Here is a 7,649-nt window from a genome sequence, read left to right on the forward strand (position 1 = left end):
TCAAGTGTTTAATGAATATAGAAGGGTTGAGTATCTCAGGACAGTAGGGATACCGACTCAGCTAGAAACTAGACCAGTTTTGGATTCAGTCCCTTTAACTTTATGTAAAAGAAATTTAGATGTGTAATTCCAAGGGTACCAATAGCTACTAAAGGATACCTTCAAATGCATCTAAGTTACAATACTAATCTACCTAAATATTTCCTTGCACATTAGTGAACTTCAAAAGGAATACAAACTTACAGTATTAGTTTCTCTAGTGTATATTAACCAAAATGTAATTTCTTTTATAAGTGTTCAATGAGGTAATGTTTATAAAGACATCAAATGCTTTATCTTTAACATGGCAATAAAACAAATATCCATTAAAGTAAATATTTGAGGTTTGTTCTTCAAGCCCATGTTCTCCATTGAACACTACTTTTCATGTTTGTCTCAAGATTTCTTCACCTATTTTCACTTTCAAAATTGTATGTTTTGTCTTGAAGAAAAATTCCCCTTTGGCTATCCTCTCACAGATTTATAAGCAAGTTTTATTTAATAATGTTTAATTTATTGGGGTAGGGGCAATGGTATATTTGGTAAAAACAAAAACAAAAACAACAGACTTGTCTTGCACTTGGCTGTCTATGTTTGATCTCTGGCATCACCTGTGGTCCCCAGGATCTTCCAGGAAAAATTCCTGAGCACAGAGCAATGAGTAGCCCTTGAGCACCAATGGGTATGTCCCTTAAACGTAAGCAAAATAGTACTGTTTCACTAAAAAAATACTTAAATAAATAAAAAAAATATTGGACTTGAGAGAGAGTACAGTGAATAAAGTGCTTTCCTTTCATTCTCTAATCTAGATTTAAATTTAAGCATCACAAATGATCCCTGAATCTCCTCCAGGAGTGATACCTAGTCATAGAGCTATGAGTCAGTTCTGAGCAGTCAGATGTGGCCCACAGAAAACAAATTAGTACTAGTAAATATTGGCAGAGAGATAGCACATTGGGTGAGGATTATTGCTTGGACCTGACCCTGTTTCATTCCCTGAACTCTGCCAAGAGTAATTCCTGAGCAAAGAACCAGAATTAGTCCATGAGCATAGTCAGGTGGGACCCCTAGCCCCAAATAAAATATTTGTGGTGCCAAAAAATAATACAGCAGTGTTTGCCTTGAATGCAACCAACAACACTTGGATCTCCAAAACCAAAGTGAAGTCCTCTGGATACCTCCAAGAGTGATCCCTGAGCACAGAGCTGGGGATAAATACAGAACACTGTTTTATGTGCACCCAAACCCAAAATAATATTAATAAAAATAATATTATCCTGAGGCCCTAATGGTGAAACAGAGTTGTATGTGTCTTTGACGTTAATGCCAGTATTGTAAAAGAAAAGACTACCTCCCAATAATAACCATAAATTAAGACAATTTGATATAAAATCCAAGAGTAATTAAAAGAGTTGACAAACACATTGGTATTTTCTACTGGGTTGATTTTCTTTTCATGCTCATTTTATAGTATACATAGATTAATAAGCTCCTGTGAATGTACATTTATGCCTTTTTATTTTTCATAAAAACTGATCTTGTCATTGGAATGAAAAATACCAAGTGATAATAACCTTTAGCCAGGGGTCTCAAACTCAATTTACCTGGAGGCCACAGGAGGCAAAGTCGGGGTGATCCTTGAGTGCAAAGTCAGTAGTAAGCCTTGAACATTGGGGGGTGTGACCCAAACAACTAAAACAAAACAAAACAAAAAAAGATTCCTCTAGGGCAGGGCCACAAAATGTTGTACTGAGGGCCGCATATGGCCCTCGGGCCACGAGTTTGAGACCCCTGCTTTAGGCCTTTATTATGGAAATTAGTATGTGAAATAATGGGAAATAGGAGAGGGGAAAAATAAGTGAGAGTGTAGGCTGGTCATAGCATAAGTACACTGATTAAGGATTTTGGACATTTTGACAACTTCAAAATAATGTGATATTTTGAATTTTGATGTGCAAATAAACAGTGTGAGTCAATACTAATCTAAAAATGCCCTAAACTATATAACACAATATTTTTTAGAAAAATTATATACAATATTTCAGTCGTGTCTTATTTCCCCAATAAAAATAAAGACATTAATAAAAGAATTTCAGAGTATTGAGTATATGTATGTTTTATTATCTGGAAGTGTTTCATATTTACAGAAAGAAATAGATACAATGACTTAATACTCTGGGCTTATTTTCTCATTAAACAATCTTGGTTTTCAGACATCATTTGAAATAGGTAGAGATTGTTCAAAATTAATGATAATAATAAAAAGCTTTAACTGGTGAATAAAACCACAGTCAAAGAAACTAAACTGTATGAAAATCTGAAGAAAATAATTTATTCACTTTTCTTTGTAAAAACTCTGAGATGAGGCTCTTGTGTTTGAAGTATATGAGATTTGTAGCCTCAATCAGCGATCTATTAAGATTTAGGAAAATAAGGAGAAACTTGGAGTTATTAGGTGAGACAAGCTTACATGTTTCCTAAAAAACGGCAGAAATCTTTTTACAGTGACACTAATCATAATTACAATCCAAGTGACGGTTCAGTGTTAGTGATATGTCACATTGATGGGGAGATGGCAGCATAATGCTGAAAGTTTGAACCACCTCCTTTTCTGAGATGTTCCCCGTTTTCCCAAAGAGCTTTTCCTTTTTTCTTGCTAATTGTCCATACACAAAGTTCACCCCTTCTCCATGCTACAATTGCGAGCCATTCTCCGTCAATTAGACCCAGATGGCAAAATTAAAGGGCCTTCACATCACGGCACAACAGTAATTTTAGTTCATCAAAGATCTGCACCCCATGCCGTTTTCTTACAATTAATATTTAAGTTCCTGTTGGGCAAGTGCTTCGTGAACAATGACATCTACTCTGTAGCAAGAGGATCTATCTTCTTGTCAAAGCTGATGGAGAAAAGAAAAGTAGTCCTCAGACATGATAATTACACAGTGCCTGAAAAGGTGGAAGGTGAGACATTGCAGATGGGAGGCAAGATGAAAGAACCGCATTGCCAAGGAGTCAAGAACAACAAAAAACTCCTAAGTCCCAAGTGGATGGGGCCTCTGTGTCAAAGAAAGTACATAGGAAAAAGCACTTTAGGGTTTGATACGATTTTTTTCAATGCAATTAATAGTACCCCATACATACAGATATCATTTAGAAAATAAATATATTAAAGAATTATGTTATGAATTCTTGAAATTTCCAGGCCATTCTTTCTCTTTCTCCCCATATAAAGCACATACACACACATACACACACACACACACACGTGTGTGTGTATATATATCTATATAAGCATTTAGCTTTCAATAGTTATCACATAAACACACACATTTATAGATTTATGTCACATAATTCTTCTCTAAAATCACTTTTTTCCAAATAAAATTTCCCATTGCAAGAGAATATATTCCTCCCCCATTAATTGATCAGGAAACATTCTTTCATCATTTTAAATAATGGCATATATAATAAGAAACAACACCATTTTGATCTTTGAGAGGTAGGACAATACATTTTATCTTTATTCATTATTACAAATGGCTGGTTTAATTAGTTCAATTTCAAACAAGGGACCAGCACTCCAAAAATTGTAGGAATATTTGACTGAAATAGATTTTCTAGCAACAAGTTTAATGTTCAATCTTCCAAATAAAAATCAACTTCTGCTTTCTTTAAAAAAGGGCCGGGCGGTGGCGCTGGAGGTAAGGTGCCTGCCTTGCCTGCGCTAGCCTAGGATGGACCGTGGTTCGATCCCCCGGCATCCCATATGGTCCCCCAAGAAGCCAGGAGCAACTTCTGAGCGCATAGCCAGGAGTAACCCCTGAGCGTCACAGGGTGTGACCCCAAAACCAAAAAAAAAAAAAAAAAAAAAAAAAAGATATTTATTTCACATATTTATAGTCTTCTGCTGGTGATGGCAAAGAGACAATGATAATTTGAAAACTATGGTGTTTTACTCTATACTTCCCCATTTTAAGTTACAGAGACAATTTGCTATCTGTGATATGAAAACTGCTGTTAGATTCTTTTATTTTGTTTTTATTCTTTTCAAAAACTGCTGATAATTTAAGACATTCATGTTATTAATGGAAAATAAGTTTTATACATATTTTATATAATGAGTTATATATATAATTAATATAAATTTGCTGTGTTATACCTATTTTAAATTCTAAAAACAGTATTTTTTCATTTTGAATAGTTATGAGAAATCATAACTTACTTGTAAGAAATCAACGAAAAAGCAAAAGAATCTAATTATTTTAATAATTAAGTTTCTCAGAAATGAAAAATCAAAATGTTCCTATCAAAATAATACTAATGGATTATAAATAATAAATACTAACTAAATGGATTATCAATAAATATTATACTAATAATAATAAGAATAATTACAGTGGCAAAAATGATGCTTGTTTATCAGGGCCACAAATTTTGGCTAAAAACTAAAAGTCAGAAGAATTCACTAATGAGAACTGTACTCATAGCAAAGAGCAAACAATAACGTCACAGAGCACAACTTAATCAGATAAACTGAGTTTTTTATTTCTACTATAAAGTAAAATTAAATTGAAACTTTTGTTTGGCTCTAGAGCTAACTTTTTTGCAAGTTGGTAGTTGAATATAAAACAATAAATGAGCAAAGCTAAATGTAAAGCTTCACTAAACATAGATTTTGGATTTAGATAAAGTTCCATTTTGTAAAATTTTGACTCTCTTGGAATTTATCTAGTTTTTAGTCTATATTGAATGTAAGCATGATATAAAGAACTATAGTACTGGAAACTAATGTTAGCTCTTTTACAATCATGTGATTTTACTATAACTGTCAAATGGATATAGTATGTTGAACAGAAAAGGTGACATTTGAAGTTAAATCCCACATATGAGTGAGTTTATTGTCGCATATATACCCCTCTCCCTCCGACCTTAATAAAAAATAAAGATTTTATTATGAAAGAAAAACTACATCTTCTTCATAAAAAAAAATATAGATATATATACCCAGTAACAGTGCTTATTTTGGGAAGGTTCGTTAGTGTTAACTATTTTCCACCCACTTTTTGATCACAATTTTTAAGTCTTAATACTCATTCTTTGAAATCATCTACCTTTCAGGAGTTTAAGAGAAAGAATATAAAATAAAAATTAAGATAATAATCACATAATGAGAAATAAAATATATATTAACTTGGTTAAATTTTGAGATAGTAGTAGCATAAAGAAATGTTATTTTAGGGCCAGAGTGATAGGTCAGTGGATAAGGCCTGTGCTTTGCACTTGGTCAATTTAGGTTTAATACATCCCTGCCAGATGTATTTTTTGAGTTTAGAGCCCGGAGTAACCTGTGAGCAATGCCAGGTGTGGGCCAAAACCTAAAAAAAAAAAAAAAAAAATTAGATCATTTTTGAATTGTTCTTTTTTTTTACCACCTATATGTATACACTGACATGAAGAAATTGTAATAATTGGTTTAATTAAAATAAAGTAAAATATTGTCTATTAAGTAGTGTAACCTTTTCATGTTTCATGGATGGTTAACATTCAAATAGGTTTACATATCCTAATTTGCATGCTGTGAAGAATAGTAAAAAATTTGAAGACTCAATAAAATGTAAAAATAAATATTTATTTGAGAAATTTTATGCATGGCTGAATTTCAGAACAACTCAGTACATAGATTTTGCAAGCCAAAAACTATGCCAAGATGAAGTGGCAAATTGACTAAGTTCATGTTTATGTATGTTTCTGTGAGATACTTCCTTGGAAGTAGATTTTCAAAATTCAATAGAAAGTCAATGCAATTCTTTATTGTTAAAATTAACAAGAAGAGAATAAATAGACAGTTCAGAATAAATACCTGAAATCTTTACTCTCCTGGGATATTGTTGCTTACAATTTATTATTTATTTAAAAATATGTTTTCATAAGTAATAGCATGCTATTATCTAAAAATGTGAAAGCAAATGAATTTCCGAGTGGGTGGCAATTGTACCTGAATTTTCTTTGTAGCTGGATACTTTTTTGTCAAAAAATCTGGGAGCTTGACAAATTTGGGAGTGATTAGAAATTAATTTCAGTTAGTTTTTTTATTTCAGTAGGTTAATGATTTGTTTATAGGATGTACTTTTAAGACCCTGAGTAGTCAGCAGGCTCATCGAACCACTCTAAGTTCAGAGAAATAGAACATTGAGAGCAAAGATGAATTAAAACATTGTAGGCCTTTCCTGAGGCCAATCCAAGATCAACTGATGAAAACAGTGAACATCTTAAATCATATGAACACTCTCAGTATCATAAAAATATCAAGGAAGCATGTGAATTTTCAGCACACCAAGTCCAAAATTAAGAAAAAATCAGACAGTAAAAACATACACACAAACAAGCAAAACGAAGCCTGCTAAGTACACAATTAAAAGGAGATAAACCACATTTAATGGTCCACATTTTGCTTGGTTACATTGGTAAGAGTGTCTTGTAGTAAAGGTTCTTTGTTGGTTGGTTTGTTGTTGTTGCTTTATTGTTTTTATTAGTATAAAACATGATTATTTTTCTTGACTCTTTAACTTTCAACCTTAAGATATGATGGGGCTTGCATGTAGTGATCTTTTGTTTTTTATTTCCTTGCTTTCTTCATTTATTTCCTTCTTTCCTTCCTTCCTTCCTTCCTTCCTTCCTTCCTTCCTTCCTTCCTTCCTTCCTTCCTTCCTTCCTTCCTTCCTTCCTTCCTTCCTTCCTTCCTTCCTTCCTTCCGCTTTCTTTCTTTCTTTTTTTCTTTCTTTCTTTCTTTCTTTCTTTCTTTCTTTCTTTCTTTCTTTCTTTCTTTCTTTCTTTCTTTCTTTCTTTCTTTCTTTCTTTCTTTCTTTCTTTCTTTCTTTCTTTCTTTCTTTCTTTCTTTCTTTCTTTCTTTCTTTCTTTCTTTCTTTCTTTCTTCTTTCTTTCTTTCTTCTTTCTTTCTTTCTTTCTTTCTTTTCCTTCCTTCCTTCCTCCCTTCCTTCCTTCCTTCCTTCCTTCCTTCCTTCCTTTCTTTCTTTCTTTCTTTCTTTCTTTCTTTCTTTCTTTCTTTCTTTCTTTCTTTCTTTCTTTCTTTCTTTCTTTCTTTCTTTCTTTCTTTCTTTCTTTCTTTCTTTCTTCTTTCTTTCTTTCTTTCTTTCTTTCTTTCTTTCTTTCTTTCTTTCTTTCTTTCTTTCTTTCTTTCTTTCTTCTTTCTTCTTCCTTCCTTCCTTCCTTCCTTCCTTCCTTCCTTTCTTCCTTTCTTCCTTCCTTCCTTCCTTCCTTTCTTTCTTCCTTTCTTCCTTTCTTTCTTTCTTTCTTTCTTTCTTTCTTTCTTTCTTTCTTTCTTTCTTTCTTTCTTTCTTTCTTTCTTTCTTTCTTTCTTTCTTTCTTTCTTTCTTTCTTTCTTTCTTTCTTTCTTTCTTTCTTTCTTTCTTTCTTTCTTTCTCCTCTTTTTTCCTTCCTGCATCCCTTTCTTTCCTTTCTTCCTTCCTGCATCCCTTCCTCCCTTCTTTCCTTTCTTCCTCCTTCCCTCTTCTACTTCCTTACTTCCTTCCTTTTTCTTCCTTCCTCCCTTCTTCCTTCTCTTATTTCCTTCCTTCCTCCCTCCATAC

Source organism: Suncus etruscus, chromosome 8, assembly GCF_024139225.1.
Source record: "Suncus etruscus isolate mSunEtr1 chromosome 8, mSunEtr1.pri.cur, whole genome shotgun sequence".
NCBI classification, from domain to species: domain Eukaryota; kingdom Metazoa; phylum Chordata; class Mammalia; order Eulipotyphla; family Soricidae; genus Suncus; species Suncus etruscus.